The 25659-nt window shown below is 38.1% G+C and overlaps 1 long non-coding RNA gene across 4 annotated transcripts in view; it reads right to left on the bottom strand.

The window, feature by feature from the left end:
* Window positions 1-409: 409 nt before the first annotated feature.
* The window catches only part of LOC144616880 (uncharacterized), a 424927-nt gene continuing 399677 nt past the window's right edge, over window positions 410-25659 (bottom strand). For 2 of the 4 annotated variants that reach the window (XR_014137974.1, XR_014137973.1), the window contains exons 7-8: window positions 1681-2264; window positions 410-625 (exon numbers count right to left, since the gene is read on the bottom strand). This is a non-coding gene — a long non-coding RNA (uncharacterized LOC144616880). The remainder of the gene's footprint in view (window positions 626-1680; window positions 2265-25659) is intronic. The other 2 variants (XR_013556685.2, XR_013556686.2) reach the window with 2 other exon arrangements.

Genomic DNA, 25659 nt, shown 5'->3' on the forward strand with positions numbered 1-25659 from the left:
AATTGTGTATAAAAACCCTACAATCCTATTACCTGAAATCGTGCTGTAGTCCGAGCCTACTGTGCAGGATTAGGAGGAACGTTTTTGCCTCATTCTCATGTTTGAAAGCCTTGAATTTAAAATTTTGCTAAGTTCAAATGAGGTTATATAACCCATTTTATAATGTTTATGCACTACAAAGTTTTCGTTTGGTAAATGTAAATATTTAAAATGCAAAATGAGTTTTTAAAACATTGTTATTTCATTCTTTAACAACTAGAGCATTAAAAGACAATTAAATAGACAACAATAAACAAACAAAACCAAAGGGGTCCAGGTTTCAGTGCGTGCCAGTGTGGTGGAACAATTATTACTATTATCATTTCCGCCTATCATTAAGAAAGCACGTCAATTACACAAGCCCAGATGCTAGATCACAAACACAACTTCTTTAATGTTAGTTGGAAGTTGAGCTCCATCTCTGAGGGGAGATGAGGAAAGAAAAGAAGAAAATTTTCTATCCTGGCAAGGCGGGCACTAACCCTTCGTACCCTTGGGAAGATACTTCTGTTTCATAAACATTCATTGTGTTAAGTCCTAGGGATACAGGACGGATGTGGTATCTCCTTTCTCATGCTATTTAGATCTGTAAAGGAAGACCAAAAATGTGGTAATTAATTATAATTATTTCTGTATACCCTATACATAATACACCATGTGTTATGTACTCTGTGCAATATACTAGTAATTGTATATAACTACTTAGGTCACATACCCATGAAACAGGCCTTGCATAGGGGATTCTTTTCTGGAGACAGAGGGAGGAAGCTATGGTAGTAAGCATTTATTGACTCCCTAGCATCCATTCCATCCCATGCCCTTTCCTTTGTAAGATCCATTTGATTAAGGTGGAATTAACCCCATCCTCAGATCCAAGTGGATCCTAACTGATATAAACCAATTTGTGTAATCTTATCCCCTTCACCTCAGTGAGACTTGAAATAATGTAGGCCTATGCCAAAGAGGCTAGTGCTGTTTCTAGACGGAAGTGATCTGTTCAGACGGGTCCAATCAGATTGTCCAGACAATTTTGGCTGTTTGGGAAAGAAGGTCTTTCTCCAGGTGCTATGATTTTCAGAGATGAGGTTTGGAACTTCTGTATGCCATTTTTCTACCATGAAAAAAGCCAGCTTGAAAAGATGGCTCTCAGATAGCTACATGACTAATACCTTCAAGTCTTTGATTTAAGCCAGTAAAAAATCCCTCATGGCAGCTAGGCATGGGGAAAGAAGTTGAAGTGTAGATTGCACTACTAAAGTCCTTAAAGCAGCATTTCAAAATTCCAGATAAAAGAAATAAAAAGGTGGGGTGTGGGTCGCCTGGGTGGCATCGACCTTCGGCTCAGGTCATGATCTCACAGTTCCTGGGTTTGATCCCCGTGTCGGGCTCTTTGCTGACAGCTCCGGAGCCTGGAGCCTGCTTCAAATTCTGTGTCTCTCTTCCTGCCCCTACCCCGCTCATGACCCCCTCCCCTCTCTCTTTCTCAAAAATAAACATTATTACTTTTTTTAAAAGGAGGGGTGGCTGGCTGGCTCAGTCAGAGAAGCATGTGACTCTTGATCTTGGGGTCATGAGTTCAAGTCCTACATTGGATGTAGGGATCACTTAAATAAATAAAAAAAAATTAAAAAGGAAACTTACTAGATGATCAATGTTGGCACAAGCCATGCAGATACAGTAGTAGATGAAAAATGCTGCAAGAACAAAATGTTGTCAAAAACTGAACTCCATGCTTCAGAGCCAAAATATAACACAAAGATAAAGTTTGGGATAAAGAGGAACAATAGTTTTATTGCTTTGCCAGGCAAAGGAGACTGCAGCTCGCTATTGCCTTCAAAAAACCGCAGGCTATCCAGAGGAAGGGACTGCTGCATTTTATAGGGAAATACGGGATCTAGTCGGTTTCAACAGGAATTGCGTAAGTGCTGCCAGCCCCCTTGGTTGTTTTCAGGGTGGTACCTAGTTCCTGGAAAAAAAAGGGGCGGGGAGGATGTTTGCGGAAAAGAGGAAAATGGTTACTTTAAAATGGAGCTTCGCTGAAGCATCAGTGCAGCCATTTTGATTTTTTTCAATTTTGTGCTTCTCAGGGGTTTCAAAACCAGGAAGTGTAAAACTGTAATCTGGCTGTTTTCAAATCTGAATGTTCCCCTTTGGCCCTTCAAAGGGGCTTGGTGTGTCAATTGTCAGCTTCAAGTAGGAATTCTGAAGAGGAAGAAGAGGGAATCCTAAGAAATGGGGGCAGTCGAAAAGAGGAGGAGGAAAAAAAAGAAAGAATAAAATTAAGAAAGAAAATGCTACACAAAGGTTTACTGAGTTATTTAATTATATTTCTGTAATGCACAGAGCTGGAAAATGGCATCGGAAATAACGATATCCCTCCATTAGATATTCCAAATCTGTGCCACTTCCACAAAGCCCACCCAAACCATGAGTGGCCCACTCTAAATTGATTATTTATCTTACTACAGAGAAGTGAGATCATCGAGGGCCAAATGACTCAGCATTCTACCATTCTACTTACACTAACTCCTCCATCCACAGAATTGTTTTTCCCTTCTCTGAATGTCTCCAAAGAAGAGGTTTCCCACATCTCTGTTGAGGCTAAACCCCACACCTTTACTCCTCATCTTCTCTCTAGACCTGGTTTATCTGTTTTCCCTTCAAACTTTTATTTTCTACAGACTCCTTCCTCTCAGCTTAGGTATATGCTTAATGTCTATGTCTTTGAGAAATTTCTCCAATACAGTGTATTGTTTTCTAGCTAGCATTTTGGGGGGAAAAAATCTACACTTGTTTCTTCCACTCATGCTATGCTACTGAAACAGCACTGGCACGTACTAAATGATCTGAATACCAAATCCAAAGGACTTAGCCTTTGACATTTTATTATTTTGTTTTCTTTTTTTTTTTTAATTTTTTTAACGTTTATTTATTTTTAGAGAGAGACAGAGCATGAACGGGGGAGGGTCAGAGAGAGGGAGACACAGAATCCAAAACAGGCTCCAGGCTCTGAGCGGTCAGCACAGAGCCCGACGCGGGGCTCGAACTCACGGACCGTGAGATCATGACCTGAGCCGAAGTCGGCCGCCTAACTGACTGAGCCACCCAGGCGCCCCATTTTGTTTTCTTTTAATATTATTAATTTATTTTGAGAGAGAGAGAGAGAGAGTGAGTACAAGTGCAGGAGGGACAGAGGAGAGGGGGAGAGAGAACTCCAAGAAAACTCCGCCCTTACTTAGCACAGAGTCTCATGCGGGTCTCGATCTCACAACTCTGAGAGTCAGAAGCTCAATGGACTGAGCCACTCAGGTGCTGACATTTTATTTTTTCAATTCTTCCTTCTTTGTAGGAACTCTATGCCCTTGGTTTCTCTGACATTTTCTTTTGGATCTCTTCTTACATAGCACCCATTTTCTGGAATTCTTCTGCTTGCTATTTAAATTTCTACGTTTCTGACTTCAGATCTCTTCTCAGTCTACACCTCTCCCCTAGGAAAACTGAATTCCCATAACCTATGTGCTGATACCTTTATATCTCTACTTTCGACTTTTCTGCAGGTACTTGACCCATTGAACTTATTGCCTACTAGATACTTGCACTAAAATATCTCTCAGGAAGTTCTGTTTTCTCCACTCATTGCTGAGCTTCTGTCTCTTATTTCCTATCTTGATTAGGGACACACATTTTCCAAAACAAGAAACGGAATCAAATCAACACTCACCTGTTATACCTTCTTACAATTAGTCACTAAGCTTTTACCATCTCTTGTATATCCTACTGCAGTAGCTTCCTATTCAACTGTGCTTCTTACGTCCAATTCCACCCTCCCCCATCTCTTCCTCCACATGCTGCCAAGAGGGATCTCTCTAATCCAAGTGAAATATAAGTCTGATCATGTTATTTTCTTGTTCAGAGTTCTCTAACAACATCCCATCACCTGCAAGATTAAAGCTAAGTTATTGCTCAACACCTTTGGCAGACGTACAAGAGCCTGAGTGCTTTGCTGCTTATGTTCTTGTCCGGCCACATCTAGCTTATTAAGCAAACTGTTTAAAATTCTCCAAACACCTAATGGTGCTTTCAGGTCTTTAGCTTTTGTGCATGCTATTCCCTCTGACTAAACTGGCCTTTTCTTTATCTTTTCAACTTTAGAAAAGTCCTATGCATCTCTCAAAACCCAGATAAACGTCATCCACAACTGAATCTTGGCAGAATTTTAATAGTACTGAAAATAACCAAATAATATACATAAAGACAATAGGAATTAATGACTTTCTCTTAGAGTTGAAAAAACCAGGATTTGGATATTTGAATTAAGTTAAATTGTGAAATGTGGAATTAAAAATGACACCCATACTGGTGTGCCTGGGTGGCTCAGTCACTCTTGGTTTCAGCTCAGGTCATGATCTCAGTTTGTGAGTCTGAGTCCTTCATTGGGCTCTCTGCTGTCAGCACAGAGCCTGCTTCTGATCCTCTGTCTCCCCTTCTCTCTGCCCCTCCACTGCTCACTTGAGTGTGCTCTCTCTCTCTTTCTCAAAAATAATAAATAAACATTTAAAAAAAATGATGTCTATGCTAACATTTATTTTCTACACCAAGCCTCTTCCTCCTTTAGGTCACTTCCTTATCTGGTTAATCTTGGTGGGGGGTAGAGACTCCCTCCCTCGTATAAAAGTGAAACCTCATTTTCCTAGATGCAACCTCACCAGTTTTTAACTCTTTGACTCAAAGGCACTTACTGCATAGAAGCAAGACTGATAGGAAATCCATCTTGGCAAGAATAGGGCAGCAATTTAAGCTGCATCAACTTTCAGAGAAGCAATAGTTGGGATTCTGACAGCTTTTCCAAGTTCTAGCCCCCACAGTTTCCATGGTACAACAGCTATGCTCATAGCTAGTGGTAGTTGCATGGAGGTATTTAAGGGACCAATTCCCTGACATCACTTTGGAGATTATTCCCGATGGTGTGGTCTCTAAACGGGTAAAGGTAGAGGTGAATAACAAAATAGAAGGCCCATGCTTGCTGTCAAGGGCAAGTAGCCTGAAAGAAACATAAACTGAGGTAAAATGATGGAAACATGAAGTTAAAGTACAGCTTGTAAGCTGTGCATACAAAAGTAACAATGATTTCTGGTGATGAAAACACAGGAGGATTCATAAAGAGATATATTTTTAATTAATTCTGGGTAGGGCAATGTCTGGAGTGAAGGAAGTAGGGATTGTTATTAAGGCATGCTAGGTTTTTTGTTTTTGTTTTTGTATTTTGAGAGAGAAAGCGAGCAGAGGAGGGGCTGAGGGGGAGAGAGAAAGAGAGAGAGAGAGAGAGAGACAGAGATAGAGAGAGAGAGAGGGGGAATCTTAAGTAGTTTTCATGTCTGACACAGAGCCCAACATGACCATGAGATCATAACCCGAGCTGAAATCAAAAGTCAGATGCTTACCCAACTGAGCCCCCCAGGTACTCTAAGGGATGCTAGGTTTAAGGAACAATATAATCAAAAGCAAATAAGAGAAAGTAGATAATGGAAAAAAAATAATGTAGGCTGCTGTTTCAACTATAATCAAGTACTGAGGAACATGGTCCACTTTGAAGATGATGGTCTAGTTGTTTTTAGAAACAGGAGAGTTCACAGGCACACATATGAGAGGGCTCCAGCTTCTCCCACAGGTATGAGTTCCAAAGGCCACATTCCAGGTCTGCAGAAGTGCAAATAGTTCAATAGACCCTTGGCTCATGTAGACTCAAGTGCCTTGGGTAGTAGCTGATGTGCTAAGCCCACCTCAGCCTGGCTCTTGTCTCGTGTGGTCCAGAGTTGCACAAATCATGGGTCAAATGATGACTTTCAGCTTTTTTTAGAGTGAAGTAATTTCTTCAAACTAATCGATCATAAATCCAATATTTAAAATAGATAAAGAAGATTCTCTTGGTGGATGGAGACATGGAAGATCCCACCGCCTTTTTCTCTGGGCTCCCTCTTGACCACGTCATATATTTTGACACTTGACCTTGGACTTCTAAGAATATAAAGAATGAAGGTTTCTAAACCACTGTATTATACAAAAGTGAAATTCCATAGCAAGAGCAAGAAATTGCTTTACAGGAGTCATGATGAGGGAATCACACTTACACACGTTTGATTTTTAAATGGGCTGTATCAAAGCCTCTCGGAGTCACCTAATCTGTATTGTGATATAAAGAGGAAGAAGAGGAGCAAATAAGCTACACATGTAAGGATTTTATGGAGACTCATTAAAAGTAGGAAGGAAAGAAATAAAATATATGTTATAATTTGGGGAATAAAGACTTTTTAGATATAAATTAATAATAATAATAACAATAATAATATTGAATATTGGGGTAAGGACTGCTCTGAAGGTAAAGGGAAAAATCTATTGTGTTACTTAGTCTCTTGTTAAAAACCAAGATGCAACTGTAAAAATTTTGTTGTCACTGATTATAGAAGAGGTAAAAGCATAGGCATAAATATGTGTCTATTGCTTTTATAATAAATCTGTGATAACTATAACTGAAGTTATACTTTTCAATGCTAACAATGTAATAATATAACAAGTGAATCTTCGATTTTTTTTTTTGTGCAGTGGGATGTGGTCAAGAGACTATGAAGAATACACTGAGCTATCAATGTCAAGATTCTAGTACCAGACCACCCAAGAGCTAATTGGACTCAGCAAAGGGTGTGTTCTGTTTAGATGATGATGATGATGATGATGTGTGTGTGTGTTCTGGAAGAAAAAAAGTTTTAAGAATGTGGTATACTAATCTGTACACATATGCCCTACAGCATGCAGTGAGTTCAAGCATGTTTATTTGGTCGTCTATGCCAAACCAGGCAGGGCAAGATGTTTCTCAATCTCCTTTAAAGCCACAAATCAAAGTGTTCTCTTGGGAAGGACCCCTTGGGGGGTAGTAATGCAGGGTCCTACCTAGGTTGCCTCCCAGGAACTACAAAACACTAGCTATGTATGTATCAACCCATTTTTTCCCCTTTTGCGTTGTCTCAGCTGTGTTTCTCTTCAATTCTAAAAGGAGACAAAAACGTAAGAATAAAAAAGAAAATATACCTGGGCATCATCAATGGTATATAGGAACAGAAGAATTTAGTTTTCTCATTATATTAGGAGAATTTCTACTAAAAAATAGGTATGCACATGTATGTATATTTATATAAAGCACCTACCATGTTGCCAAGCATTGTTTTAGGCACAGTCAAGGTCCCTACCTTCTAGGAAGGTGATTAGACAGGAAAACAAGACAACCTTAGACTTCAATACCTGTCACAGAGGACAGAAGTTGGGTGACATGGCAGTAACTAGGAGCAAGTTTTCTTTCTTTGCGCTTTAATGTAATTTACTTCATTTCGTGTGCATTATGAAGGTTACCAAGGAAGGCCTTTCCACATTAGATCACGGTGCTGACTAGAGTTAAGTTGCAGGTCATGTAAAAGTTCTAAGGAAAGAATCATTCGGGCAGAGTGTATGTAAAACTCTGGGCAGGAAACAGTTTGGTACGTTGGAAAGAGGGGTATGGCAAGCAGCGAGGAAGGTAGATAGTGATGTCAGAGGGTAGAGAGCTGGGCAGATGGCAGTTCAGTTAGGCTACATGATAGAGAGGTTGAAGTCAACTCCAAGAACATTTGAAAGACACACAAGGGTTTGAGTGGGGAAAATGACCTAGTCTGTTGGCTTTGTAAAACAACACTTGGGTTTTCTGTGTGGAGAATGGTGTACGCTAGCAGAACTGATATGAGCTGGGGGGACTAACTGGAGGCTACTTTGCAGGCCCACTGGGAGACGATGGTGGCTTACACTGGGAATGGCAGTGGAGACTGACAAGAAAGCGTATTCCAGAAGGGCTTTGGAGGTGAGATTAATGGCCTTTCTGGCAGTTTATATGTGACAAATGGGATGAGGGTCCACAAGGAGATGGAGAAGGCTCCAGAAGGCTCTAGAAGGCTCTAGAATGACAATGTCGGTTTAAACGGCTGTGTGTTTTTGCCTTCTATTTACTGAAATGGAGAAAGGTACAGAGGAAAAATGGGTTGTGGAAGGAATCAAGAGCTCCCTGTTAAGCTTGAGATGTTTCTGGAACATCTAAGTCAAGAGGGCAAGTATACAGATATACGAGCAGGGCTCCCTCATACACTTGTTCAGCTACTGTTTTACACAAAGGCACCCAGGAGCATCTCCCCAGAGGTGACCCTTCTTTAAAAATCTACACAATGGCTTAGGATAAATGCTAGATGCAATACTGCTGTGAATTGCATCCAGACTTTAAGCCTCAATGCCCAAAGTATCTTCCAAGTCTAAACTCCATTGAGAGTGTGCAGGACTTACAAACATTAGCATAAGCTAATTTTCTTCCCCTTACGCATTCTAATCTATAACATGGAGCATATTTCCATTCTGTCCCCTTGGACATATTTTGTTACTTACTCTTCACCTCAGGTGGCCTGCCTGCTGTTATTTTCAAAAGATTAATCCTGGGGGTTATATTGCATAAGCCTGTTCTTTATTTGACCTGAAACATTCCTTCACTCCTAAAAGACAGACAGGATGTGGCCTAATAGGAAAGGGTTCATGAAGCCCCAGCCCCAGTACAGCTGGCGTCCATTCTCTGCCTGCGGCTGCCAACAAGGCTGGGAGATGACTGCTTTCCTAAGCATGTCAGATGCTGCAGCTGGGAAGGTACAGTTCTCTGGGAATAGGCTCTAATAGGGCCCCCAAAGTGGGTGGCATGTTTATCTTTCCCCTTGAAAAACAAAAGGTCAACAGGGAACACATGTTTCTATGGCAACGGTGAATTCAAAGGAGATGCTCAATCCCAGCAAATGTGGACACAGGGGAAAGAAGAAGAGGTAAATTGGCTCATGTGGAGAAGATAGGTCTTGGTAGTACATTGAGTTTCTCTTCATTTCAATTTAATCCCCACCTGAATTCACACAGGATTAAAGGCTTTGGTGAAGGAAATGTGTGGAAAAAAAAAAAAAAATAATGCCCCAAGGAATATAATCGGTACATCACCTAAGAGGGAGGTGTTTATTTGAGGTACAACAGACTAGTAGTATTTTGTCAGCAAATGATGCTACTGATTTTCAAAATAGGTATTTTACTTGTTAGTATTAGAAGTGACTCAATCTATTCTGCCTTTTGCACTTATTGAAAGGCCACATGTAACAAATAAGTTATTAAAAATTATTTTGCCATTTTTATTTTCAGTGGTCCAACCTATTTTATTCTGCCATGATTTTTACTAGTTTTCAGTACATGGGTACTAATACATGAAATGTGGAAATACTTCATAAACATTATATATGAAGATGGAAGGAGGAGGGAAACAGAAACAGTAAGAATCAAATACAAAGGAAAATCAGTATAAGGAGAGTCCTATTCAGAACTCTTAATAGCTACAAGGAACAGAGAGAGTGTAAAAGATTGTGTAGAAAAATAACACCATCAGAACAGTATTTTGTGTCATTTCTTTCAAAGTATACAAATGGGAGGAAACACTTCACAGAGTGTTACAAAATGTCTTCCTCTAAAATATCTTAGAAATAACCCCCCCCCCCCAAGACACCAAATAGAATTTATTTTTACTTTTAGAATCATAAATCTAATGTGTACTTATTGTGAATTCTTCAAAAAATTCACAAGAGGGCGCCTGGGTGGCTCAGTAGGTTGAGCGTCCAATGTCCAACTTGGTTTCTGCTCAGGTAATGATCCCACAGTCATGAGATCAAGCCCCACATCAGGCTCAGTGCTGAACAAGGAGCCTGCTTAAGATTCTCTCTCTCTCCCTCTACTCCTCTCCCCTCACTCTCAAATAAAAAATTAAAATAAAAAAAACCCAAAAAAATAAATATTCACAAGAATATGGAGCAACAGTGGAAATCCCTATATTGCCGTCTCCTCATCCCCGCTGTAGAAGGAATCTCTGTTGTAAGTTTGTTGTGTAGTTTTCCAGAGTTATTCATATTGCACTTTAGGGAGACTTGGAGAGGAGGCAGCATGAGGTAGTGGAAAAGCAGCAAGATGGAAAGGTTACTCCCCAAGGTCTGCCACTCTGTGGCTTTTGGAGAATCAATTTACCTCCTTGGGACTCTGACTCCTGATGTGTAAAATGAAGTAGTTCCAGGGAAAGGTGGGGTGAGATTTACCACCAGCCACCAGCCACAGGCTACTGGAAATCGGTAGGGATGTTTTTGGCAATTTTGTTTGTCATAATAACTAGGAGAGCGACCTGATATTTGTGTCCCTGAGAACAAGGATGCTAGGCATTTCCAAAGTATGGTAAAGAATTTTCCCAATCTAACTCACAGTAGTACCTTCTACTCTAGGAAAAGTAGGAGCATTACTGAGATCTCGTCCAACTGACAAGAAGGCCTCGTGCAGAATAGTTATTGGTGATGTCTACCAACAACAACACTTGTTGGCTTACCAAGTGAGTCTCCTTCTTAGCAACAAAATTTTTGACATCCCGTAAGTGTTGTATTTACATTAAAATAGTTTTCTTTGTGTTATAATTCAACAGAAAAGGTGGATTTTCAGTCTAGAAATAGTCTATTATTTTGGTGATCTCTCAGCTTGCATTTTGCTTTTATTTAAGTTATTAAGGTGATCTGCTAGGAAACCAATTGTTTTCATTATTCTTTTTTTTCTTGTGGTATTATGTAAATCTCATTAGTTTTTCATTTTTATAGAAGTTTGCCTCTTTTGTCACACAGGCAAATCCCAAAGAAAACGCTACAATACACATAAATCTACACCACAGCCTACAAGCCTCAAAGCTGATGCTGCACCCAAGTGATTTCTAAATGATTGTTTAATATTCGAAGACTTTCTAAAGTTCTCCACATGCTCCACAGGGGCCCAGTAGTCAAACCCTTCTCCTATTAATTTTATTTTAAGAAGCTGACCTAATAACAATAATGATAGAAATCAGGAGGTATCAGACAGTACTCTACATCTGTATAAAGTAAATGGAAACCTAGAGCTTATTTCTTCTAATGCTTTCACAAAAAATCACCTTAGGGAGATACAAAAATTTGGAAAGTTGGATAGGCCAAATGCTATTATTTTCATTTTGAAATTAAGAAAGGAAAGGTACACAGTACAGTAATTTGATGTCCAAAGCATCCTCTTATAACAAACTCATTGTCTTCAAGGGTTTTTAAAACACCAATATGGGCTCAGTTCGTTGGGCACCCGACTTCGGCTCAGGTCATGATCTCATAGTTTGTGGTTCAAGCCCTGCGTTGGGCTCTGTGCTGACAGCTGGGAGCCTGGAGCCTGCTTCAGATTCTGTGTCTCCTTCTCTCTCTCTGCCTTTCCCCCAGTCGCTCTCTGTGCCTTTCTCTCAAAGATAAATAAATATTAAAAAAAAAATTAAAAACACCAGTATGAACTTTATTTTCTTCTCCTTCTTCTTCTTCTTCTTCTTCTTCTTCTTCTTCTTCTTCTTCTTCTCTCTCTCTTTCCCTCTCTCTCTCTCTCTCTCTCTTTTTTTTTTTTTTGCAAATACACTTAATCTGGCAAGGTTCTTCAAAGCAGCAATAGCATTTGTTATCTTTGAGGGAAAGCCAGCTGGTCTCCTTCCTAGTCCTGAAGTAAACAGAAGGCTGCATGCCTCAAGTCTGCTTTTGCTAATTAGAGAATTTGTGGTCTGTTTCACTTTAAGGACCTTCTGGAAAATAGTAGCTCTCTTTTCCCCCTCTAGTTTCTACACAGCTCTGTGTTAGAAGCTTCTCCTTCAGTGCCCTCCCCTCTTCCGTGGGGATGCCATCCCTAAGACCCAAGGATCATAGGGAGCAGGGGCGAAAGAATATCTGGATGAGGAATGAATCCATATATAGAATGAGAACGATGGAGAGTTTTCATTTCTACTCCACTTTAAATTAAAACAAAGATCCAGCAAAATCCTTTGACTTTAGAGGCTTAATGTAAATACATCTTACTAGTTTTTTTAGAGGAAAATCTTGAAGATCAAGAAAAAATTTTTTCTCATTCTCAACCACTTCCACTCAGCCCCCACTACAATTTATTTGGCCCAGAGTAAGATATTAAAGCTTGAGTTTCACAGCCCAGTTTCTTCTCTGCTAAAGAATACTCAGTCTTGCCAAGAGACTTCTTGACATTTTTATGTAAATCAAGGTTGCCTCAGTACAGGGGTCAGAATAAAGGCAATGCAGGGAGAATAGAAGATTAACATAAGCAAAGGTCAAGGTAGAATTTGGGGTAGTTCACAAAGAAGAAACATTTGGGAGAGTTACTTCTCTGTGCAAGACGCTTTCAAATAAGAGATAGGACACCTATTAGAAGTTTACCCAAGTGTTAAGAATGTATTCTCCATTTACCCCAATTGGGTAATTTTAAGAGATTCCTCAGTAAAAATGCCACATGCTTTTAACTACTTGGTTGACAGGCTGTTTGTGTGAAAGTGATGTGGGCACTAGAACACAAGAAAACCAGGTTTTATGTGTATTACACTGAAAGGTTGACTTTCAGTCAACCGGATGACTCATCCGGGTCTTCATCATATACTCAGAAATGTTAACTGCCTAACCCCCAGAGTTGAAGTTTTTTTTACATCGTTACTATGAAGCAACGGCAAGTAGAAAAAGAAGAGAGAGTAAGGTACAAATGCTATATTGATTTCTGTTTATTTTTACTTAACTCCTTTTGAATACTTTTTACTTCAGTTTCCTTACTTATTTTGTTTTCTTTTTACCCTCTGAAAGTTTCTTGCTACTGGTACCCACTCATATATGGAAAAAGGTAAAATCTGGAAAATAAGAACTGTTCACGTTTCGCAAGTTGATTCAGTGGTTGAATATCCACCTTGTTTCCAGAATATGGAGGCTAAAAGATGAACATTGAAACATTCTCTGCCTTTAACAAGAGAGTATTGTGCAAAGATATTGGCACATAATGTATAAGATCAAATAAGGTATGTGCCCCCTACATACACACACTAATCTATTCTGAACAGAGCAGGGAACTAAAACACAAGCCTTCCTAAAATCATGTTGTTACCACCATTTTTTATTCACTGAGCCCTGAAAGAGTTTGGGAAAACAAGACATCTGTCCATTTCCTACTTGCTTTATGACTTTATTAAAGAGCCATCTTTAGATAATAAGGGTTTTTTCTAAAATATAAATTATTTATTTCTTCCTACAGTCACATATGCTGACCAGAAGTCTCTACTATCCCAGGAATGATGTGGTTTTCAGGCACCACCATCTCTCCTAAGAAAACTTCCTGGAACTTAGGGAAATTGGGTAAAAAAAAAACAAAAAACAAAACAAAACAAAACAAAAAACTTTTCAAAGTCCTCTTATCATATCTTGTCCTGTTCAAGGGGTTGTTTTTCATCAGTACTTTTCACATCTTTCCCTTCAGGCAGTTTGATAAATTGTAGTGTTTATGCCTGCTCATGGCCCCTCTTCTGAAAAACTAAATTCAACTCAAAAGGAAATTCGCAATAATGATTTCTAGAATGGGAACAAAGCCAGGGCTCTCCAGTATTTTATATTCAGCATAGTTATAAAAACTTGGCATCATTTGTGTCCCTACCTCTCTCGTATTTTTGAGCAAATACAATAAATGCTTAGTGTGTATGGTTTTAAAAATAAAACCTTGGGGGCCAAGCCACAAAACATCCTTTTTGAAGCTGACAAATCATGGCGTGTTTTGTCACTGATTCGCTGTCAGTCATCAACCAAATCTACCCCACCCCCACTGCCTTTAACTTCCACCATCTGCCTTCAGTTTGTTACTGAGTTGAATTGTCTCACCCCTGAGGTCACTGCTTACTTGGCAGCCATCTCAAGTGGTGACTGTTGCTTCTCCCACATCCCTCCTAGCCCCAGACTAACTCCTCCAACCAGATGTCTCCCAAGCTCTCCAACCAGGTGTCCCCTCTGCTTTTTCATAGCTACTTGCTCCAGGTAAGACTCTCTCTCTCCCTCTCCATGAAAACATCCTCCTTGGAAGGTTGTGTTATCGGGATGCACCATTTTTGTTGTTCTCATCTACCAAGCCCTGGGTCACTTCATTTATTTCTTAAAGAGTTTCCTGGCTCAGTCATTCTTCCCAGAATTGCTTGTGTGATCTCGCATGAGGATTTCAACAGCCACATAAACAAAGCTTCCACTTTTTTGGTCTCTGTTCCCTGAAACCCTCTCCCCCGTTGGCTTTGTTCTGCATCCTATCTCCATCAACTACTCTCATGGTCATACGTGAGAGTTTGTCATGCCAATAAATGTCACTCTGTCTTAATTTCAGCTAGCCCACTTGTGACCTCCACTTCCTTAATATCCCGCCTCTAGCAACCCCACAATTATCAGCCCTGTGAGCGTTGCACTGCTCCTGCTGTGTCCATACTTCTCTCCTCATGTAGTTTAGATCCCATTATCCACATTATAATTATTACTCGGCATATATTGCTGATTCCTTTGCCTTCTCTCCCTTCATCTCACCTGACTGCCAATACTTAGAACCTTGGTTAAATATGCTTTTCTACCTGGATCCACATGGCTAAATATGCTAGTGGAAAATACAAAAACATCCATTGTCACTAACTTTAATGAATACAGATCATGTCTTTTTCCTTCAAAACCCGCAAACGACATACAGTTTCAGTAGAGTAAATGCTAGTCACTTACAGGCCTTACAAACATCTAGCTCCACTCTACCTCTCTGACCACATCTCCTAGCATATGCCTAACCTTCTCTAGCCACACTAGTTTCCTTACCATTCAGCAAACACATTAGGCACAGTCTCATCTCTGGGTCTTTGACTTGCTCTTCTCTGTTCTTGGAAATTCTCTTCCTTCAGAGGTCTGAGAGCAATGTTCTCACCACCTTCAGGTCTTGTCCATCTTATCAGAAGCTGCCTTCACATTCTTTCTCAGACAATTCTTTCCTACTCTTCTTACTTCTTGACCCCTCCATTCCTATTTAGTTACTTTTTTTTTCATACCATTCAAAACTCTGAAATATTATATGATATCTTTGTCTTTTACTTGATTAATAATTTATTAACTCTTCCACCCATATTAGACTGGAACTACAGAAAGGCAGAGATGTTTGTCTGTTTTGTTCATGGCTATTTCCTCAGCTACTGAAATATACAACATATATACTATGTGTATGTAACATACGCGTGCCACATAGTAGACAGGCAGTATATATTTGATAAATACATTATTGATTTCCTCTATTTTGAAAACTAAGGTGTAATATGTATTTATGATCAGATCAATTCAGTATTTTGAAACTGATCTAAAGTTATGATAATTATAGAAGTCATCCCAACTTGGACTTGTAAGGGACTATCTAAGGTATTGTTCACTCAGATTGAACTGGATATGTTTCTGTCCTTCATATAAATATCGATTCCAGATTTGCTTTATTTATCCATCACTTACATATAACACCCAGTGCTCATCCTGAGAAGTGCCTTCCTTATTGCCCATCACCCACTTCCCCCACCCCCATCAGCCATCAATTTGTTCCCTGTATTTACGAGTCTCTTATGGTTTGCCTAACTCTCTGGTTTTATCTTATTTTTCCTTCCCTTGTCCTATGATCATCTGTTAAGTTTCTCAAATTCCACATGTGAGTGAAATCATGTATTATCTGTCTTTCTCTGACTAACTTATTTTGCTTAACATAATACCCTCCAGTTCATCTATGTTATTGCAAATGGCAAGATTTCATTCTTTTTCATCACTGAGTAGTATTCCACTATAGATATATATACTGCATCTTCTTTTTCCATTCATCAGTTAATGGACATTTGGGCTCTTTCCATAATTTGGCTATTGTTGAGAGCACTGCTATAAATATTAGGGTACATGTGACTCTTCAAATCAGCACTTTTGTATCCTTTGGATAAATTCCTAGTAATTCAATTTCTGGATCATAAAGTAGTTCTATTTTTAATTTTTTGAGGAACCTCCACACTGTTTTCCAGAGTGGCTGCACCAGTTTGCATTCCCACCAACAGTGCAAGAGGGTTCCCCTTTCTTCACATCCTCATCCACATCTGTTATTTTGTGGGTTGTTAATTTTAGCCACTCTGACCAGTGTGAGGTGGTTATCTCATCATGGTTTTGATTCGTATTTCCCTGATTAAGAGTAATGTTGATCATCTTTTCATGTGTCTGTTTGCCATTTCATGTGTCTGGATGTCTTCTTTGGAAAAGTGTCTATTCATGTCTTCTGTCCATTTCTTCCCTGGATTATTTGTTCCTTGGATGCTGAGTTTGGCAAGTTCTTTATAGTTTTTGGATACTAACCCTTTTTGATTCCAGATTTTAAGTGAAGTGCTACTTTACTGATATCAGATAGGTAAAATAATGACTTCAGCATTTTTTGCCGATTTATCCTGTTTAAAAAATAACTACAATTCTAATAGTTTTTGGTTTGTTTCTTTCAGGACTTTGTCTTATTAAAGAAAATTAAATTGACTGTCTCAGAAGAAAACCAAGCACATCCATTGTTCCTAAGTATATCTCTTGTCAAGGTCAATAAAACAGGATTTTGTTTTGAAGTCCTTCCCTCAAGTGCAGAAAAGCATAGACTTTGGGATGAAGATACTCTATAATCAAGCCATCGCTCTATGTGTAAATTACTCCCTCCTGCATCTGTGTGATCTCAAAGGAACACACTAGTGTCTTTCTCTCTTTCTGAATACTAGGACATGTGCATCACTATGGGTCTTACTGATCATTGCAAACTCCCAACAAACAATAAATCCCTGGTGTAACAACTGTTAACTGCCATTAAACAAATAAGTGAATACTTTAACATTGAATTTCTTAATTCAATTAAGCAGAAATACTGCTTGTATACTCTTAATTATGAGTTGGGTATGGCTTAACACTAGTAGGGATTTGGTTAATGTAATGTATGTCATCATTTTTTGTCCCACAGTTGCTAGTAAAATTCAACTGTAAAATCACAGATCAGTAATAAATTCTAGGAAGAAACAAGACATAGTTCCTTCAATCTCACTGAATATTATATAAAAACAAAAACAGTCACCACAACAATAATAGTATTCATTATTTAAAGAACTGACACTGGGCCTCCAGAGCAGTGTTCGTTTTTTATTTACTTATTGCTATAAAGATGATCTTCACAGGAATACTGTAAAGAATCACTTTCAGAAGGAAGAAAGATCTAAGCTGAGATACATGATTTAGTAGGAAATGCTTATAAAAATGATTTGGGGGCACCTGGGTGGCTTGGCAGGTTAAGCATCTTCCTCTTGGTTTCAGTTCAGGTCATGATCTCACAGTTTGTGGTATCAAGTCCCACGTTTCTTGGGCTTCTCTCCTCCTCTCTCTCTGTCCCTCTCCTGCTTGAACTCTCTCACTTTCAAAATAAATAAACATTAAAAAAGATGATCTGGGGAGCACCTGGGTGGCTCAGTTGGTTATGCATCTGACTTCAGCTCAAGTCATTATCTGACACTTGCAGTTCATGAGTTCCAGCCCTGTGTCAGGCTCTGTGCTGACAGCTCAGAGCCTGGAGCCAGCTTCAGATTCTGTGTCTCCTTCTCTCTTTCTGCCCCTCCCCTACTTGCTCTCTGTCTCTTTCTCTTTCTCTTGAAAATAAATAAACATTAAAAAGGAAAAAAGAAAGGATGATTTGGACTTTGGATAGGAAAAAATGATCCAAGCAGAAGGAATCACAATTCAAAGCCCTAGTCAGAGAAAATATAGCAAATAAGGCAGATCGTTCCATATGGAACTAATGCAAGCAGTTTTTGAGGCTATATGAGCAAGTGGGTATTGGCGTCAGTGTAGACAAATGGCCAGAAGAGAATTTCAAGCTTAGTTGAGAACTAAATCATTAAGGGATGTGTAAGCCATTGTATATTAAAGAGTTTAGATTTTAACCGGAAAAAGAAAAGGTAATTATTGCTGGCTTGTTTTTGCGTATTTTTTTCCATGTTTGTGTTCCTCTTCTTTAGTTTCCCCCTCTTTTCCTTCTCCTCAGGTCTCCTTTTCTCCCTTATTTTTCATTCAACACAAGAAATGTCATTGATTCATTCAAAAAATCTTTGTTGAACACCACCAAATATAAGACACTCTGCTGGACCCTGAGAACAGTTACTCAGCAAGACGGACCTATTTTGTCCCTCGTGAAACTTGGAGCCTGGTGGACAAGTTTGACATGTTCAGGGAACTAAAATAAACCAAGTGTCACTTAAACTTCAAAGTAGGGAAATGTCATGAGATGAGGTCAGAGAAGAAAGCAGCAACACATCAGAGAGGGTGTGTTAAATTAGATAAGAAATTTTAGTCCTTATGCCAAGAGCAATAGAAAACCTTCAAAGTACTTAAAGCATGGAGACAATATGATTTGGGTTTATAAAAGATCACACTGGTTTTGTATGAATAATCAGTTAATAAAGGGGAGGAACAGATAAGGAGACATCTGTAAGTAAGCTAATGCTACATTCCCTGCCAAAAATATGCTCCCTCAGAACAAGAAGGCAGTGATGGTGATGGAAGAGAACAATGTTACAGGTGGTGGGAGAGGTGGATTAGAAGAGGAAATGCAGACTATTCTGTTTAGTCATTTAGACATTGAAGAGGTAAACTCATCAGAAATTGTGGTCTAACTTTCCTCATTAAAAAACTAATTAAATTGACAAGCACTTCCTCCTCCAGCTTCCAGAAAGTAGTGGGTATATATATATATACATATATATCAGCTATATATGTGTGTGTGTGTGTGTGTGTGTATCTTCTTATCTTATTTACCCTCTTCAATGTGGTTTCTATTGCTCAATGCCACTGATGTGGTTTTGATACAGACTCAAATAACCTCAGTAACATTCAAACTATTGGACATTTCCCAGTCTGGACTCCTCAAGCATCGTTAAATTGCCTCTTTTCCAGAGCTCTCTATTCTGTTGACTTTAATGACAGTAGAATCTCCTTTCACCTTGGTGACCCCTTTGCCCTTGTCTCTTTTTCTAGTTTGGCTCATTTTGCTGTCTGGCCTTTAAATAGTGAAGCTAGTCATGGTTCAATCTTCAGGCCTCTTTTATTCTCACTCTGTAGACCGTCCCCATGTTATCTTATCCAAGCTCATGCTTCTTAAACTTATACCTCCTTTCCCTACAACTGTCCTGAATTGCAGACTCAAATCTAATTGCATAATTAGATCCCATTTAATTCTTCACTGACACCTAAACTCAACTTCACTGCACACTCACAGACAGGGAAGAATAGAGGAGGATGAGGTTGATGGCTAGGTGGATATGTGTAATTGAAGACATCAGTGAGTGAAAGAGAAAGTCTTTAGAAACTAATTTTTAAAGAAATTGGGAAGCCAGGGTGCCAGACATTTTCCCTGAGAATACTGAAGCTACCAGAAGCATGGTAAAAATCCTCAACAAAACAGTAACAAACCACATTCAACCGCATATTTAAATGATTATACACCATGACCAAATGGAATTTGTTCCATTAATAATAGCATTGAAAAATACTTAGTAACTAACTTAATCAAGGAGATAAAACCTTATATAATGAACACTACGAAACATTACTCAAAGAATTAAAGACAAAAATAAATGGAAAGACAACCAAAGTTCATAAATTGGAAGATGTAAAGTTGTTAAGATGTTAATACTTACCAAAGTGATCTACAGATTCAATGCAATCTCAGGAAAAAGTCCAATGACTCGTTTTGGCAGAAATATAAAAAATCTATATAAAATTTATACAAAATCTGAAGGGACCACAAATAATTAAAATAATCTTCAAAAAGAATAAAGTTGGAGGATTCATACTTTTGGATTTCAAAACTTATTACAAATACACAGTAATGAAAAGAGTGTGGTACTGATATAAAGACAGATATACAGACGAATAGAATAGAATAGAATGGAATAGAATAGAATAGAATAGAATGGAATATTCAGCCCAGATATGAACCCTTGAATACATGTTTAAATTATTTTCAAAAAGAAGTCCAAGATCATTAAGTGAGGGGAGTGCAGTCTTTTTAACAACCAGTGCTGGGGAAACTGGATATCCACACGCAAAATGATGAAGTTGGACCATTACCTAATACCATATATAAAAGTCAACTCCACATGGATCAAATACCTAAATGCAAGAAACAAAACAAGGAAACTCTTAGAAGATAACCTAGAGCAAAATCCTCATGACACTGGATTTGGTAATTTTTCTTGATATGACATCAAAGGCAAGGCAATAAAAACAAAAATAGGCAAGCTAAACTTTATGAAAGTTACAAACTTTGCACATCAAACAATGCTATCCATGGAATAAAAAGGCAACCTACAAAATGGGAGAAAGCATTTTCAAATCATATATCTGACAAGAGATTAGTATCTAGAATATAGAAAGAACTCTTAAAACTCAACCACAACAACAAAAACTCTGATTCAAAAGTGGGCAAAAGACTTGCATAGTCATTTCTTCAAAGAACATATATTAACAGCCAGTAAGCGCATAAAAAATGCTCAATCACTAATTATTAGATAAATGCAAATCAAAATTACAATAACTACATATGTAATAATCCCAAACTAAAAGCAATCTTTATGCCCATTAACAACTGAATGGATAAATAAAACAGTGAAAATGGAGTAACCAGATATAGGTAATATAAATCTGAATTACATAATTTTGCCCCTAAACAGACACAAAAGCATAGACATCGCATTATTACTTTTCTGTATTGTTCAATAAAAAAGAAAAGAAAAACACACAAAAAGCATAAATATAGTGTTCAAAGTTGAGAAAGGAGTGACCTTTTGGGAGGGGGTGGGGTATCAATGCAGAGGTGGCATGGCAGGGGTATTTTGAGTGCTGGTGACATTTGCTGATTTACAAGTGGTTGCTTAGATGTATTCTGGGAGTTAATTCATCGAAGTGTAAATTGATATTTTCTTGCACTTTTTTGGGCTATACTCTACCTCTTAATTAAAAAGAAAACATCCTACTTTACCAACCACATGAGCATCACAGAAGTAGCGGTTGGGATGTTGCAAGCCCAGTATAAAGGGCCATTAAACTTTTACAAGGCTAAATAGAGGTTAAAGAAAAAAGAAAAAAGAAAAGAAAACATCCTAATTTTCACAAAACTATAAATACCTAGAAACAAAATTAGTAACACGAGTAAGTTGCCTATATGAAATAAACTATAAAACAAAACCTGAACACATAGGGAGATGACCTAGGTGCTAGAATAACTAAAGACATTCTGCAAATTGATGAGAAACTACGCAAAAGCAAAAGCCAATAGTAATTAATAAGAGAGATGGACAGGCAATTCATAGGAGAGACAATGCAAATGTTGAGCCCATTTCAAAGGTGCCAACTACACTTCAAAAGAAAACTCAGGAAAATGCAAGTTAAAACAATAAAATAGTTTACTAATTGTTTTTGCAAAATTTTATGAAGTACCTATAAGAGAAAGGTCTAATGTGAGGAAATAGAAACTTTCTTTGCCACGTGATTAGTGGGAGAGTGTTAACTGAACTCTTCTTGAAAATAGTCTGAGAGTATCTATTATATTTAAAATTGCATAAACCCTTTGTCTGGCTCTACCAAAATGATAGTGCCATATATTAAACTATATGCACAATATTTCTGTTTATTTGCATCATCACTTACAATGACAACATTGGGAACAATTTGAATACCCATTCATTGAGGGAATAAATCTGTGTTTACTACATCTGAAGAGCTGTCCATAATCGATTGCAAAAAAAAAAAAAAAGTTGAAGAAAAATGTGGTCATATCTTGATTCTGTAAAACCATTGTCATAAAAACTCTTTATTGGTATAACGGCTTGGGAAAGACATTCTTAATCTACTACTCTCAGAAGTATGGGAGTGGATGAGGCTAGGGGCCAGGTGAAGATATTTTTAATTTGTTTTTCTTCTTCTTTTATTATTTAGTTTTCTGCGATGAGCATGTATGGATATATACAGACATGTATATATAGTTTAATAATCTAAGGGTATTTATAAAGAGAAAAGTTTCCTTCACAAATCATATATATGGCACGTTTCCTTCTTTTTTGTAAAACCTCATACTTTCGGCTTCACTCATTCCGAGTTCCCAATGCCAGTTGTTTCTTGTCCACTTTCATTAACTTCCCTTGAGACTGGTCTAGCTGTGCCAGCTTTTCTTTTATTATAATGGTTATTTACATGCAACAAGTATTTACAGCGTGTTAAGATGGTTCTGTGGCCAAGTTTAAAAGAGAATTCTGGTAAATCCCTTCCACTCACAATGCTTTTATCTATCACTGTGCTGTAGTTCATTGCTCTCCTTCTGTTTACTTAAAGATTTCATCTAGGTTCTTTATGCTTTGCCAGCACCCAAAGGCACACTTTTCTCTTGATGCATTCCAGTTTCCATAGTACTATTTGCTGGCTTGATTCTCTAAGAGACGATCCGTTTATTGAATCACAAAGACTCTAGATTTAACCCAAGATAAATGTTGAATATTGCTTCGGGTCCTGGAAAGCATTAGATGCTCTGTGAAAAAGTGGCTCAACCTCGAAGTTAAAAGCAGCCTGTTTGAAGTTCCAAATCCACATTCCTCTTCAGTGTCCTCTGTCACCACAAGATTTTTTACCCTGGGCTCACCTTGACAACCCAAATCCTCTTCTTACTATATCAGTTTCTTTCCTCTGGGAATTCATGTAGAACACAGACTCTAAGATCACTCATTTTGCTCTCCTGGAGAGCATTATTCTTATTTAGAATTCCAGGCTTTCTGTGTCACGGTGGCCCAAATGCCCTAATGGTTAGGCACAAACTCTTTTTATGGCTCTCCAGATGCTACCCAGATAGTTTAAGCTAGTAAAATTCCATCTAAAAATTTTCCTTACACCACTCCCTCTTCAGCATTCAGTGTTGAAGAGTCCTGTTTAAACCCTGCTCTCTTCCTCCTTCCCAACGACCACCATCTTTCTTTGGTTATTTTCACATCTCTTCTGATTAATATAGTGGCCTTCCCTTTGACCATTGTACCTCTAGTCTTTCTCAACCTCCATCACACTTTTGCCAAGGTTATTTTTTGAAAACCAAAAAATCCAAGCTTCTCAATTTCCTCCAAAAAGAACTTTGATGTTTTTTCTTCAATACCTACAAGAAAAGAGCTGAAGGTCTTAATATGTTACATATAGCTCTCCATTAATTTCTGCACATCATTCTGACCTTGACACCACTATTCTGCCAGCACTGCCCACCACCAAAGCCACAGACTTTGCCATAGCTTCTTGTATTTGGAGATACCATTTCCTTTGCAGGAAGATCCTTCTGACCCTGTTCTGGGTGGTGGATTCCCATGCATCCCTTTAGACTCTACTCAAGTGGCAAAAGCTCTGAAGCCTTCCTAAATCCTTTGGGCGTATAGCTGTTTTTCATTTTTGTCTTCTTTAAAAAAATGTTTTTTAAGTTTATTTATTTATTTTGAGAGAGAGAGCATGCGGGCGAGGGAGGGGCAGAAAAAGAGGGAGTGTGCACTGTCAGTGCAGAGCCCAATGTGGGGCTTGAACCCATAAACCGTGAGATCATTAGCTGAGCTGAAACCAGGAGTTGGACGCTTAACCGACTGAGCCATCCAGGCACCTTCCATTGTACTGTTTGGAGTTCTACTTTAGTATGTATCAGATTGTATTTTCACCATCTGACTATATATACATGGCACCCACCTTAAATCATGAGTTCTTCAAGGTCAGGGATAATCACCTGATACCAAATATTGGATTCAGTCTCTGACAGGTGTACTTATTTGAGGGGCCTTGGGGATGACAGAATAAACCCAGCTCCTCCACAATAATCAGGTGTTGTAATATTCCATAAAGACCCTTGTTAAAACTTGATGTAGTCAGATCAGGAAATGAATCAGAGAGATGTCTCTGTTATTTTATTCAAAAGACATCCTCCCATAAACCTCTGTTAAGATTCAGTGGAAAATGACATCTATTTCCCTCATTTCAATTGTGGACTAAATAGTATTACCAAACATTCTACTCTTAAAAATTGAAAACTGGGTTTCCAGACTGCAAAATGTCTCAAGCCTTTGACTCCTTTCACTACTGCTAAATCAAGGTGGAATTTTGTTTTCCACTCAAAAGTTGGTTTTACTCCAGGAGTTCTTAGAGAAACCTCTTATGTTAGTGAATTTCTGTTCAAAGTGCAAATTCTGCTGCCCAATTTGTGATAGTCTTCCTCCTACATTGTAACTAGGATTTATCTATTATAATCATGGTATATAGTCTGCTAAAGAATAAACTTTTATAGGTAGTATGGTAGAATATATGTATATATGAAGAGAGAAAGAAAGATTTAAAAATCACCTCATACGTATACATTTCAGGTAAGGAATCTGATACTTAGAAAGCCTAGGTCATTTATTGGCATCACTCTATCATGTATCCAAGTTCACAAGTAAGTGCAAGATTCAAAGTTCATAAGCTCCCAAAATTTTACATTCATTCTGCATATTGCCTCTCTGATTCGGATTTCATCCATAACATTTATTTCCACATTTTAAGTCATACTGTGTCAATAATTAAGTTTCAAGAGCAACAGAGAAACGAAAAAATATATATAATGAGGTATTTTAACTGGATTTTAAATTATGTAACAGTCACATAGTTTGATTTCAGCTATTACCTAATTACATGCCCAAACCACTAGCTAACAGATTTATTGTGCATTCGAGTATATTATAAAATTTAGCTAATTATTTAGGGACACTCGTTGAGACTCTCAAATTAGGCTGTCACTCCACTTTCACTGTGAAAATGAGTAGTGCTTAATTTTTTATGAACGTTCAAAAAGCTTTTAAGGTACCTCAATGTGCTTTCCATTTCTTCCATACCCCTCCAAAATCCATTTTAGAGAGATTTATAATAGAGGAAGAGGAGAAATGATAACGTTTGCCTGGATATAAAGAGAAAAATAACCAGCTAATGGGAGGGTTAGGAAGAAGAGTGTCAAGACGAATGGCCGGGGCAAGGGACGGTAAAAGTTTAAAGAGGACGGCACGTACCACTGGACGGTTGTGGCAATCTTTTCCACAAGATGTGTAAACTTACTATATTTTGTCTCGTGAAATTTTATCACCAACCTCTGTGCATCTCTAAAAGAAATACTGAATGCTCTTTACATACAATTTCTAAAACTTTAATTTCTTTTGATTATTCTCCCCCAAGGTATACTTAGTGGAATGTTACAGATATAATTATATTTCCAAATGTATCTTTAACAATAATTTAGAACCTAAGTGTCTTAATATTAAAAAAAATATTTAGAGAAATGGAACAAAAATAACCTTTATAGCATTGTATATTTATTCAGCAAACAACAACATGGTGATAGCCCAAATTTTAGACCAAGTCATGAGGGAAACAAAAAATTAGGGTTAAGGATTTTGAGTACGTATGTTCAATCTACTTGTGATTAGCTGGGTAACTGTAAGAATATAATTTAATAATATAATTTCTTTTTTTTTCAATTGTCCATTAGTAAAATTAGTAAAAGGTCCATTAGTAAAATGTTCATTAATAATTGTCTTAC

The sequence above is a fragment of the Panthera onca genome, chromosome B4 (assembly GCF_046562875.1).
Source record: "Panthera onca isolate mPanOnc1 chromosome B4, mPanOnc1 haplotype 2, whole genome shotgun sequence".
Lineage (NCBI taxonomy): Eukaryota > Metazoa > Chordata > Mammalia > Carnivora > Felidae > Panthera > Panthera onca.